General features: G+C 47.6%; 1 protein-coding gene across 5 annotated transcripts in view; it reads left to right on the top strand.

Annotated features, from left to right (window-relative positions):
• The first annotated feature begins 699 nt into the window (after positions 1 to 699).
• The window catches only part of PHACTR4 (phosphatase and actin regulator 4), a 177,351-nt gene continuing 164,859 nt past the window's right edge, over positions 700 to 13,191 (top strand). For 2 of the 5 annotated variants that reach the window (XM_063954683.1, XM_063954680.1), the window contains exons 1-2: positions 700 to 948; positions 12,028 to 12,113. The gene's annotated coding sequence lies outside the window, so the exon portion shown is untranslated. Of the gene's footprint in view, positions 949 to 1,046; positions 1,124 to 12,027; positions 12,114 to 13,191 lie in introns of those variants that run through there. The other 3 variants (XM_063954682.1, XM_063954686.1, XM_063954681.1) reach the window with 3 other exon arrangements.

Genomic DNA, 13,191 nt, shown 5'->3' with positions numbered 1-13,191 from the left:
TTACATTGGATGACCGCGTTATAATCACATTTCCGTATACCTGGGACTGTTTTCTATGTGTTTCCAGTGGGATGATGGCTATATCTTTTTGATTTACGTGGGATGACCACGTTTTTAGCGCAGATATACATACCTGGGACTGTTTTCTATGTGTTTCCAGTGGGATGATGGCTATATCTTTTTGATTTACGTGGGATGACCACGTTTTTAGCGCAGATATACATACCTGGGACTGTTTTCTATGCGTTTCCAGTGGGATAATGGCTATATCTTTTTGATTTACGTGGGATGATCACGTTTTAAGTAAATCAAAAAGATATAGCCATTATCCCACTAGAAACGCATAGAAAACTGTCCCAGGTGTGAAAATGATAGAGGGTGCCAGGACTCAATATTGATATTAGGATGCTGGCTTCCTTATTTAATTATATGGCTTTGTTGATATAAACCGATGCAGAAACAATATAAATGCTGTAACTTTTTTTTAACTATGAATATATCATTTAAAAGCTTTATGTGCTTGCTGTAATTTGTAAATTCTCAGTTAAGGTAAAAAAATATAGTGACATCTAGAGGTGTGAATAGGAACTACAGGCAATCATCCCGATCATCCCTTTCTGTGATCATCCTTTTAGTACATCCCGTGATAATAGCAACAACCCGCCTGCACTGTGTGTAGAGAAGGGAGCTAGGCAGATGCAGCAGCCGATGATGATGAGACGCCGGTTGGTGGAAGAGAGACTACATCTCCCATGAGCCTGTGAGCGCTTTTCAACCTGAGCTTCCGGTTCGGTGTGCCACGACCAGGTAGGACTTCCTGTGATGTCAGAGGGAGAAGCAGGGACCGAGAGAGACAGTAAGGAGGATTGGTGAACGCGCCGTTGACTGAGGAGCAAGAGGAGAACAGAGAGCTGGAGAATAGGCGGCTGAGCCGAGACCTCCAGCCAGGTGAGACATGCGCCCTCATCTCTGCAGTGGCCGCTGCCCGTCTCACGTCTGACCCGCCTCCCGCATTGTACCCACCGCCCCGAGTCACACCGCAGCCCCCCCTTCCCCGCTGTGCGGTGCCCGGCCCCCTGCGAGGGATGTGCTGCTGCCGGGCGGGGAGCTGGGCGAGCCGCGGGTAATTAGTGCTATATATGTGACCTGAGGGCCACACATTCCTCTGTAGAGATTTGAATCTGTGTCTCCACAGCAGCTGGGCAGGTCACTGTCTGTATGCTGCTGCTGCAGGTCTGCTTAGAATATGAATACAACTTTATGTACTTATTTCGTTGTTATCGCTGCCCCAACCGTACAGAAGTAGGATGTACATTGTACTGGCTCATAAGGTGATCTCCCCGTGTGTGCCTGTATCCTAGCATGCATGCAGGTACATGGCCACCGTAGTGTACATACATTATGTATGTCATGAAAATAAAGTGTACTTAAACGGAAGATTCAAGTTGCCTTACGCAAGATCTGCTAATTGTGAAGTTAATCCTAAATTGTTCAGTAGATATAGTTTAGGATGATTTATATACGCTGTCTGGGTTGTTGACATTTTTAGTTCACAATTACCCAGGATCTAGGGTCATATCAGGTTTTAGACACAATAATCTAATTTCTTATTGCTTCTATAAGAAATGAAGTTTCACCCAACTATAACAACATACACACGTACAGACAGGAGATTCAATTTGAGCCCTTTCTTGTGGTGTGTTAGAAGTGAAGTGATTGCTAATGTGATTGATCACTTCACTACTTTGTGAGCCAGGTGTGCTACTGCTGACCACACATGTGCAAACGGAGATTGCCAGGGAGGGATACTACAGCTCCTTCTCCTGGTGAGTATTGCAGACTGTAGCCCATTGGTTACAATGACTTAACGTCATCTGAAGATAGCGATAGCTACGGTCACCATGCTTCTGAATGCTTTGTATTCCAGAGATTGGTCATTAAACAGCCATTATGGTGCTTACACACGGTGACTATGGGGTCAATTCAATTTGCAGACAGTTGAATAGCGCCGGGAATTAGCTCCCGGCGCTATTCAATACAACAACAACAAGTGACACTTAATTGTTGAGAATTCTTCTCTCACCCCCGGGGGATGCGAGCGGAAATCCAACAAAAGTGCTGGCGCGAGGCTGATTCTGTCGGGAATCAGCAGCGGGGAGTTAAGTCGGAGAATGCCCATTCTCCCGACACATCAACCTGTTAAGTCCGGGAGAACGGGCATTCGCTGAATTAAATAGCGACGGAAGCTAATTCTGGGGCCATTCAACGGTCGGCAAATTGAATTGACCCCCATATATATGCATCTTTATAGAAACTCATGGTAGCTGCTTTTGCAGTTGAAAACTGGGGATCACAGAAGATATCTCCGATATCCGATGTTCTACTCGACAGTATATGTACATTCAGTGGTAATTAGTGTTTGCGGGTACCCTGTTTTTGGGGTATAGCCCACCAATATGTTGATAAATAAACTGGCCCTTTAGTAATAGTATATTGTACCCGATATTTCCCATACATTGACAGAGCTGTGCACTTGTGGTCATACATTCAGCTGCCAAGTGTAAATGGTACCTAAACACAAGTGGTTACAAAGCCAGGGCTATGTGTAATGGCATGTGAATGCAAGGTGAACAGTTATCCAACTTTTGATCTATAGATTATTATGGATGCTGAACTTCATATGCTGGCAGACTAAAAATTCATCTGCTTGTGTACAAAGTAGTTCTTGTTGTGTAGTTGATAAGCTTAGATCTGATGGTTTAAGTCTTCGTAATAATTAATGGATTATTATTTTAAGGGCTGCCCACACTGATTACACTTCCACCAAAAGCAGGGAAATTATTAGCGACTGGTTCCATATCTGCCTCTTTTAAGAGCAATTTAAGGTAGTATATGAGAACAGTGATGATCGCAAATACACGCAAAAGCGCATATTTTATGGGGAAAAAAAAAAGGACCGGGACTCGCTTTTTGCAGAATGGGTGAGTCCCCGGGGTCACACTCCTCTGCGACTAGGCTCCTGATTTGAAAGATTGTTGACTCCCTGGACTGGCTGCAGAAAGGGCTATAAAAGGTAGAGGTGGAGACAGCCCTTTGGCTCCTTTCCTGGATGTAGCGTGCCCCAGCACCCTGGCAGCAACGGTGTCTGCGCCTGGCTGCACTTACTGCGTAAGGCTTCAAGTAAGTGTAAGCAGGTGGGGATGCTGCTAATAATGCAGCGTGGGGGCTGAAGGTGCTGCGGTTGCTAAAATGTAAACAGTGAGTGTGGCTGGAGGGCAGATGAGCTAGTTGTTACTACTACTTTAAGCTGCTATGTACCCTTACCCCCTTCCTACCCCCCGTTTGCCCCCAGCACTACTCGAGCTGCAATCTACTCTTACCCCCTACCTATCCCCAGCACTGCCTTTTACATGCCCCTAGTCCTACCCAAGCTGTCACAAGTGCTGTCTTCACTTTCCCCTTCCTACCCCCAGCACTGCCTGCCCTTATTCCCTTCTACCCCAACTTCTCCCTGCCCCCCAGTACAGCCCCATCTGCTATCTACCATTGACTCCTCCCTACCTCCAGTATTACCTACCCCTAACCCCCTCCTTGCCACCAGTACTGCCACAGCTGCTATCTAACTTTCTCTGACGTCCTAGTGGATGCTGGGACTTCCGTAAGGACCATGGGGAATAGCGGCTCCGCAGGAGACTGGGCACAAAAGTAAAAGCTTTAGACTAGCTGGTGTGCACTGGCTCCTCCCCCTATGACCCTCCTCCAAGCCTCAGTTAGATTTTTGTGCCCGAACGAGAAGGGTGCATGCTAGGTGGCTCTCCTGAGCTGCTTAGAAGTAAAAGTTTAAATAGGTTTTTTATTTTCAGTGAGTACTGCTGGCAACAGGCTCACTGCATCGTGGGACTAAGGGGAGAAGAAGCGAACTCACCTGCGTGCAGAGTGGATTGGGCTTCTTGGCTACTGGACATTCGCTCCAGAGGGACGATCACAGGTTCAGCCTGGATGGGTCCCGGAGCCGCGCCGCCGGCCCCCTTACAGAGCCAGAAGAGCGAAGAGGTCCGGAGAAAGCGGCGGCAGAAGACGTTCCTGTCTTCAAATAAGGTAGCGCACAGCACTGCAGCTGTGCGCCATTGCTCTCAGCACACTTCACACTCCGGTCACTGAGGGTGCAGGGCGCTGGGGGGGAGCGCCCTGAGACGCAATAAAACACTATAAAAACCTTATATGGCTAAAGAAATGCATCACATATAGCTCCTAGGCTATATGGATGCATTTAACCCCTGCCAGTTTTCCTGAAAAAAGCGGGAGAAAAGGCCGCCGAGAAGGGGGCGGAGCCTATCTCCTCAGCACACAAGCGCCATTTTCCCTCACAGCTCCGCTGGAAGGACGGCTCCCTGACTCTCCCCTGCAGTCCTGCTACAAGAATCAGGGTAAAACAAGAGAGGGGGGGCACTATTGGCAGCTAATATATAATACAGCAGCTATAACAGGGAGTAACACTTATATAAGGTTATCCCTGCATATATATAGCGCTCTGGTGTGTGCTGGCAAACTCTCCCTCTGTCTCCCCAAAGGGCTAGTGGGGTCCTGTCCTCTATCAGAGCATTCCCTGTGTGTGTGCTGGGTGTCGGTACGATTGTGTCGACATGTATGAGGAGGAAAATGATGTGGAAGCAGAGCAATTGCCTGTGTTAGTGATGTCACCCCCTAGGGAGTCGACACCTGACTGGATGGTCGTATTTAAAGAATTACGTGACAATGTCAGCACTTTGCAAAAAACTGTTGACGACATGAGACAGCCGGCAAATCAGTTAGTGCCTGTTCAGGCGTCTCAGACACCGTCAGGGGCGCTAAAACGCCCGTTACCTCAGATGGTCGACACAGACCCAGACACGGATACTGAATCCAGTGTCGACGGTGAGGAGACAAACGTAATGTCCAGTAGGGCCACACGTTACATGATCACGGCAATGAAGGAGGCATTGAACATTTCTGACACTACAAGTACCACAAAAAAGGGTATTATGTGGGGTGTGAAAAAACTACCAGTAGTTTTTCCTGAATCAGAGGAATTAAATGAGGTGTGTGATAAAGCGTGGGTTTCCCCCGATAAAAAACTGCTGATTTCTAACAAATTATTGGCACTATACCCTTTCCCGCCAGAGGTTAGGGCACGTTGGGAAACACCCCCTAGGGTAGATAAGGCGCTCACACGCTTATCAAAACAAGTGGCGTTACCGTCTCCTGATACGGCCGCCCTCAAGGAACCAGCTGATAGAAGGCTGGAAAATATCCTAAAAGGTATATACACACATACTGGTGTTATACTGCGACCAGCAATCGCCTCAGCCTGGATGTGCAGCGCTGGAGTGGCTTGGTCGTATTCCCTGACTGAAAATATTGATACCCTGGATAGGGACAGTATTTTATTAACTATAGAGCATTTAAAGGATGCATTACTATATATGCGTGATGCACAGAGGGATATTTGCACCCTGGCATCAAGAGTGAGTGCGATGTCCATTTCTGCCAGAAGGGCGTTATGGACGCGACAGTGGTCAGGTGATGCAGATTCCAAACGACAAGACTGCACCAGGCAGCCTCTTCCCAGGAGCAGAAGCCCTCCCCCGCTTTTGCCAAGTCTTCATGACGCTGGGGCTTTACAAGCGGACTCAGGCACGGTGGGGGCCCGTCTCAAAATTTTCAATGCGCAGTGGGCTCACTCGCAAGTGGACCCCTGGATCCTGCAGGTAGTATCACAGGGGTACAAATTGGAATTCGAGACGTCTCCCCCTCGCCGATTCCTGAAGTCTGCTCTTCCAACGTCTCCCTCCGACAGGGAGGCAGTATTGGAAGCTATTCACAAGCTGTATTCCCAGCAGGTGATAATCAAGGTACCCCTCCTACAACAGGGAAAGGGGTATTATTCCACGCTGTTTGTGGTACCGAAGCCGGACGGCTCGGTGAGACCAATTTTAAATCTGAAATCCTTGAACACTTACATAAAAAGGTTCAAATTCAAGATGGAATCACTCAGAGCAGTGATAGCGAACCTGGAAGAAGGGGACTATATGGTATCTCTGGACATCAAAGATGCTTATCTCCATGTCCCAATCTACCCTTCTCACCAAGGGTACCTCAGGTTTGTAGTACAAAACTGTCCTTATCAGTTTCAGACGCTGCCGTTTGGATTGTCCACGGCACCCCGGGTCTTTACCAAGGTAATGGCCGAAATGATGATTCTTCTTCGAAGAGAAGGCGTCTTAATTATCCCTTACTTGGACGATCTCCTGATAAGGGCAAGATCCAGGGAACATTTAGAGTTCGGAGTAGCACTGTCTCAGGTAGTGCTACGTCAGCACGGGTGGATTCTAAATATCCCAAAATCACAGCTGATTCCAACAACACGTCTACTGTTCCTGGGGATGATTCTGGACACAGTCCAGAAAAAGGTGTTTCTCCCGGAGGAGAAGGCCAGGGAGTTATCCGAGCTAGTCAGGAACCTCCTAAAACCAGGCCAAGTGTCAGTGCATCAATGCACGAGAGTCCTGGGAAAAATGGTGGCTTCTTACGAAGCAATTCCATTCGGAAGATTCCATGCAAGAACTTTTCAGTGGGATCTGCTGGACAAATGGTCCGGATCGCATCTTCAGATGCATCAGCGGATAACCCTATCTCCAAGGACAAGGGTGTCTCTCCTGTGGTGGTTACAGAGTGCTCATCTTCTAGAGGGCCGCAGATTCGGCATTCAGGATTGGATGCTGGTGACCACGGATGCCAGTCTGAGAGGCTGGGGAGCAGTCACACAGGGAAGAAATTTCCAGGGCTTGTGGTCAAGCATGGAAACGTCTTCACATAAATATCCTGGAACTAAGGGCCATTTACAATGCCCTAAGTCAAGCAAGGCCTCTGCTTCAGGGTCAGTCGGTATTGATCCAATCGGACAACATCACGGCAGTCGCCCACGTCAACAGACAGGGCGGCACAAGAAGCAGGAGGGCAATGGCAGAAGCTGCAAGGATTCTCCGCTGGGCGGAAAATCATGTGGTAGCACTGTCAGCAGTGTTCATTCCGGGAGTGGACAACTGGGAAGCAGACTTCCTCAGCAGACACGACCTCCACCCGGGGGAGTGGGGACTTCACCCAGAAGTCTTCCAAGTGATTGTAAACCGTTGGGAAAAACCAAAGGTGGACCTGATGGCGTCCCGTCTCAACAAAAAACTGGACAGATATTGCGCCAGGTCAAGGGACCCTCAGGCAATAGCGGTGGACGCTCTGGTAACACCGTGGGTGTACCAGTCGGTGTATGTGTTCCCTCCTCTGCCTCTCATACCCAAAGTACTGAGAATCATAAGAAGGAGAGGAGTAAGAACTATACTCGTGGCTCCGGATTGGCCAAGAAGAACTTGGTACCCGGAACTGCAAGAGATGCTCACGGAGGACCCGTGGCCTCTACCTCTCAGAAAGGACCTGCTCCAGCAGGGACCTTGTCTGTTTCAAGACTTACCGCGGCTGCGTTTGACGGCATGGAGGTTGAACGCCGGATCCTGAAGGAAAAAGGCATTCCAGATGAAGTCATCCCTACCCTGGTCAAGGCCAGAAAGGATGTAACCGCAAAACATTATCACCGCATTTGGCGAAATTATGTTGCGTGGTGTGAGGCCAGGAAGGCCCCTACAGAGGAATTTCAACTGGGTCGTTTCCTGCATTTCCTGCAAACAGGACTATCTATGGGCCTAAAATTAGGGTCCATTAAGGTTCAAATTTCGGCCCTGTCAATCTTCTTCCAAAAAGAACTGGCTTCAGTGCCTGAAGTTCAGACGTTTGTCAAAGGGATACTGCATATACAGCCTCCTTTTGTGCCTCCAGTGGCACCTTGGGATCTCAATGTAGTGTTGAGTCTCCTAAAATCACATTGGTTTGAACCACTCACCACTGTGGAATTGAAATATCTCACATGGAAAGTGGTCATGCTGTTAGCCCTGGCTTCAGCCAGGCGTGTCTCTGAATTGGCGGCTTTATCATATAAAAGCCCTTACCTAATTTTTCATTCAGACAGGGCAGAACTGAGGACTCGCCCTCAATTTCTCCCTAAGGTGGTTTCAGCGTTTCACATGAACCAGCCTATTGTGGTACCTGCGGCGACTAGGGACTTGGAGGACTCCAAGTTGCTGGACGTAGTCAGGGCCCTGAAAATATATGTTTCCAGGACGGCTGGAGTCAGAAAATCTGACTCGCTGTTTATCCTGTATGCACCCAACAAGCTGGGTGCTCCTGCTTCTAAGCAGACGATTGCTCGTTGGATTTGTAGTACAATTCATCTTGCACATTCTGTGGCAGGCCTGCCACAGCCAAAATCTGTAAAAGCCCATTCCACAAGGAAAGTGGGCTCAACTTGGGCGGCTGCCCGAGGGGTCTCGGCTTTACAACTTTGCCGAGCAGCTACTTGGTCAGGGGCAAACACGTTTGCTAAATTTTACAAATTCGATACCCTGGCTGAGGAGGACCTGGAGTTCTCTCATTCGGTGCTGCAGAGTCATCCGCACTCTCCCGCCCGTTTGGGAGCTTTGGTATAATCCCCATGGTCCTTACGGAAGTCCCAGCATCCACTAGGACGTCAGAGAAAATAAGAATTTACTTACCGATAATTCTATTTCTCGTAGTCCGTAGTGGATGCTGGGCGCCCATCCCAAGTGCGGATTGTCTGCAATACTTGTATATAGTTATTGTTACAAACAAATCGGGTTGTTTATTGTTGTGAGCCATCTTTTCAGAGGCTCCTACGTTTATCATACTGTTAACTGGGTTCAGATCACAGGTTGTACGGTGTGATTGGTGTGGCTGGTATGAGTCTTACCCGGGATTCAAAATCCTTCCTTATTATGTACGCTCGTCCGGGCACAGTATCCTAACTGAGGCTTGGAGGAGGGTCATAGGGGGAGGAGCCAGTGCACACCAGCTAGTCTAAAGCTTTTACTTTTGTGCCCAGTCACCTGCGGAGCCGCTATTCCCCATGGTCCTTACGGAAGTCCCAGCATCCACTACGGACTACGAGAAATAGAATTATCGGTAAGTAAATTCTTATTTTACCCCCAGAACTGCGTGACCCCCCCCCAGTATTGCCTCAGCTGCTATCTGCCCTTGCCCCCTCCCTGCCCCAGTACTGCCTGCCACTAGCCCCCTCATTGCCCCCTAGCACTGACCCACCTCCAGCACTGCCTGCCCTTACTTCCCGCTACCCGAGTGGTACCCAACCCTGGTCCTCGAGAGCTACCAACAGTTCACGTTTTCCAGCTCACCTGGCAGGTGTACATGTGCAGTTATTACTGTCTGTCACATTTTAAAAGATCCACAGGTGGTCTCTGTGAGGAGACCTGGAAAACGTGCACTGTTGATAGCTCTCGAGGACCAGGGTTGGCTACCTCTGCTCTAACCCCACCTCTCCCTTCCTCTACCCCAACTGCTGCTTGCCCTTAACCCCCTCTACAGCAACTGCTACCTGCCCAGGCTGCCACCTGTCCCCAGCACTGTTCGAACTGCCACCTCCCTCAACCTCCATATTTTTTAAAGTGTGGGGACCCACAAACATTTTCACTCCTCGCAATCGCTGTAATAATACTTAAACCAAAGACAGTGTATTACTGAAGAGAAAAATATTTATATAATCAAATGGTTAGACGTGACTAAATGGGGGATATTCAATTGTTTGAAAAGTCAGTTGGGTGTCTGTTTTTTCCTATCTAATCCTATCTAACAGACACCCAACCGATTTTTCAAACATTTGAATTCCCCCCCAATGTGTCCACCTTTTTCTGTTTTACGTATCTGCAGCAGATTGTTATGTTAAGAGGAAGGTGAATCTGTCCTGAATAAGCATACTGGGCAAAAGACGTGCTTTGCAAGAATATATTGGTCTTGATAATTATACAAAGATGCAGGGCCAGTAATGTCACAGAAACTTGAATGCATCTATTTCTTACACTATCCATAATAAACGTGCGACAAGATAATAAGCAATTGTCATATTTAAGTTTTTACAGCCTTAAGTCTTGATAAGTCCTTTTTATTATGAACTTGAAAGATTGATCTGTATTATTGTTATTTCTACGTGAGGCTTAAAACTTTGTTCAAGTTAATATTTTGGGACCTGTTCATTAAGGTGCACGGGCCAGTTGTACATGTAGGAACGGAAGTTTTCGTATCTTTTCTGTAACAGGACAATTCATCATTGATGTGGCCACCGACCATTCTTCAAGCTCCAAACACTGCTTGTGGGACATGGCATCATCTTCAGATGGCGTTAGCCCGCGCATTCCCACCCCTTCCTATTGGAAGGAGGTTGGGAGTGCGAAGAGGGATTTATTAGGATGCCTCCTCTGATCCTCTATGCACGACGCACAGTTACACTACCTGTCCGTGTAAAGTTTTGCCACTACGAAATTGTAAAAGGGACATTTTGGGACAACTGATTTCCGGTGCAGATTTTTCATAACTGAAGTAGAACTGAATTGTTCTGGTATAATGGATGCTTATTGGGGAGCATTGGTGCCTAATAATTATTAATAGGTCCCTCTGATTCATTAAACTATATTGGGCTCAATTCAATCGATGACAGTTGAATAGCGCAGGGAATTAGCTCCTGGCGCCATTCAATACAGCGCAGTGGTAAGTTGGAGAATATCCATTCTCCCGCACTAAACTGGGTGTTTTGTTGGGAGAATGGGCATTCTCAGACTTAAGGGCAGAAATCAGGGGTGGTCTTCTGTATGCCGACTGACGGGATCCCGGCGCACAGTATACCGGCGCCGGGATCCCGACAGCCGGCATACCGACACTTATTCTCCCTCGTGGGGGTCCACGACCCCCCTGGAGGGAGAATAAAATAGTGTGGCGCGCCACCGTGCCCGTAGCGCGGCAAGCGCAGCGAGCCCGCAAGGGGCTCATTTGCGCTCGCCACACTGTCGGTAAGCCGGCGGTCGGGCTCCCGGCGCCGGTATGCTGGTCGCCGGGAGCCCGACCGCCGGCATATCGTAGTGAACCTGAAATCAGCGTTCCATTTTTTTTTTGTCGGATTTCTGCTGTCATCCCTCCGGGGGTGCGAGAAGAAATCAGTCGTTCGGTGTCACATGGCGCTGTGATGATTGGCCCCAGGAGCTAATTCCCGGCACTATTCAACTGTCATAGAATTGAATTGTGCCCATTGTTTTTTGAAGAGTAACAGCAGTGCATACAGCTGAACTGAGATTACCAGTGACTGTTGCCTCTCAAAAAGATACCTTCACGTTGACTCTGGATGCTAGAGGCGCACCACAGCTAATAATTACAGTTCTCTTTCACAGTGAACATTTTAACTATAAAGTTTATTTGGAACAGGCTGGTGATTGGTACTAAAACTCCACTGCCACTTTGTAAAAGACTTTATGAAAGTGCCCCTCCCCCAATCCAAAGCCCGTTGAGGATTGTGGCTTGTGAATGGCCCTTCTGCTCACTTGTATTTTAAATTTGATTAAGTTGATTTCCCATTTCTGTATTGTGTATATACCCTTGAAAACATGGCTGCGTGTAGCTGCCTAGTTACAACCTTGTGAAATCCTTTACATAAGAGCTAGTGCACTGTTGAGTGCTGTTCCTGTACTTAACTAGATTGTACAGAAGTGCACGCTGTACAGTTTCAGGTTAATGTTTCCTCTGATGGGCAAGGTACAAATGCAGTGCATAGCTGTGTGTGTTTCTGGTATGTGTGCCTGGAGCAGTGCACACAATATTTTTTTTGCTAGTAATATGCTATGTTTTTAAAACAAAAATGTGAAACAAAGATTGCAGATATAATTTACTGCATTTTCTATCTGTTGTATGTCTCCTATTTTGTGGCTTTAGTATCTTTGCATGCTACTTAAGTTTTTGCATTTGTTTCATTTAAAACATTTGTTTGTGTTGCACTAGTCCATAATTCATAATTTAAATATATGTGGAATAATGCTGCTTTTTAAAAAAAAAAAAATGTTTTTAATTCTTTTTTCTATTTTACAGCAGATTTCTAGATGACATGTACCTCCAGTTAGTCTGTTTTCTCTCTCTGACTTAAAGATAGTTTTTATGCAACACAAATTTAGCGTGTAAGTATTTGGTATAAATGGCTTTTCATGAGTACATAGTTATGAAGGTTTGCAAGCGCATGGAGTATTTGTACAGCAGGAGCTCATAGAGCTGTATAGTAAAATATGTATATCTGTATGTGCTGAGCTCTTTTGTGGGTCAGTGAATAGTAGGTAAACATTAACTGCCAGTGTGTGCCAGGGCTGAACAGCCAGATGAATCACGTCTTTTGTATATGTTTATGTATTCTCATTCACTTTTCTCTATCGTCCTAAGTGGATGCTGGGGTTCCTGAAAGGACCATGGGGAATAGCGGCTCCGCAGGAGACAGGGCACAAAAAAGTAAAGCTTTTACCAGATCAGGTGGTGTGCACTGGCTCCTCCCCCTATGACCCTCCTCCAGACTCCAGTTAGATTTTGTGCCCGAACGAGAAGGGTGCAATCTAGGTGGCTCTCCTAAAGAGCTGCTTAGAGAAAGTTTAGCTTAGGTTTTTTACTTTACAGTGAGTCCTGCTGGCAACAGGATCACTGCAACGAGGGACTTAGGGGAGAAGTAGTGAACTCACCTGCGTGCAGAGTGGATTTGCTGCTTGGCTACTGGACACTAGCTCCAGAGGGACGATCACAGGTACAGCCTGGATGGTCACCGGAGCCGCGCCGCCGGCCCCCTTGCAGACGCTGAAGAGAGAAGAGGTCCAAAATCGGCGGCTGAAGACTCCTGAGTCTTCATAAAGGTAGCGCACAGCACTGCAGCTGTGCGCCATTTTCCTCTCAGCACACTTCACACAACAGTCACTGAGGGTGCAGAGCGCTGGGGGGGGCGCTCTGAGAGGCAAATAAAAACCTTATTAGAGGCAAAAAATACCTCACATATAGCCCACAGAGGCTATATGGAGATATTTAACCCCTGCCTAACTTCAAAAATAGCGGGAGACGAGCCCGCCGAAAAAGGGGCGGGGCCTATCTCCTCAGCACACAGCGCCATTTTCTCTCACAGAAAAGCTGGAGAGAAGGCTCCCAGGCTCTCCCCTGCACTGCACTACAGAAACAGGGTTAAAACAGAGAGGGGGGGCACTGATTTTGGCGATATTGTATATA

This window comes from Pseudophryne corroboree, chromosome 2 (assembly GCF_028390025.1).
Source record: "Pseudophryne corroboree isolate aPseCor3 chromosome 2, aPseCor3.hap2, whole genome shotgun sequence".
NCBI lineage: Eukaryota > Metazoa > Chordata > Amphibia > Anura > Myobatrachidae > Pseudophryne > Pseudophryne corroboree.
The sequence above is the reverse complement of the archived record's forward strand: the minus strand, read 5'-3'. Positions and strand labels throughout refer to the sequence as shown.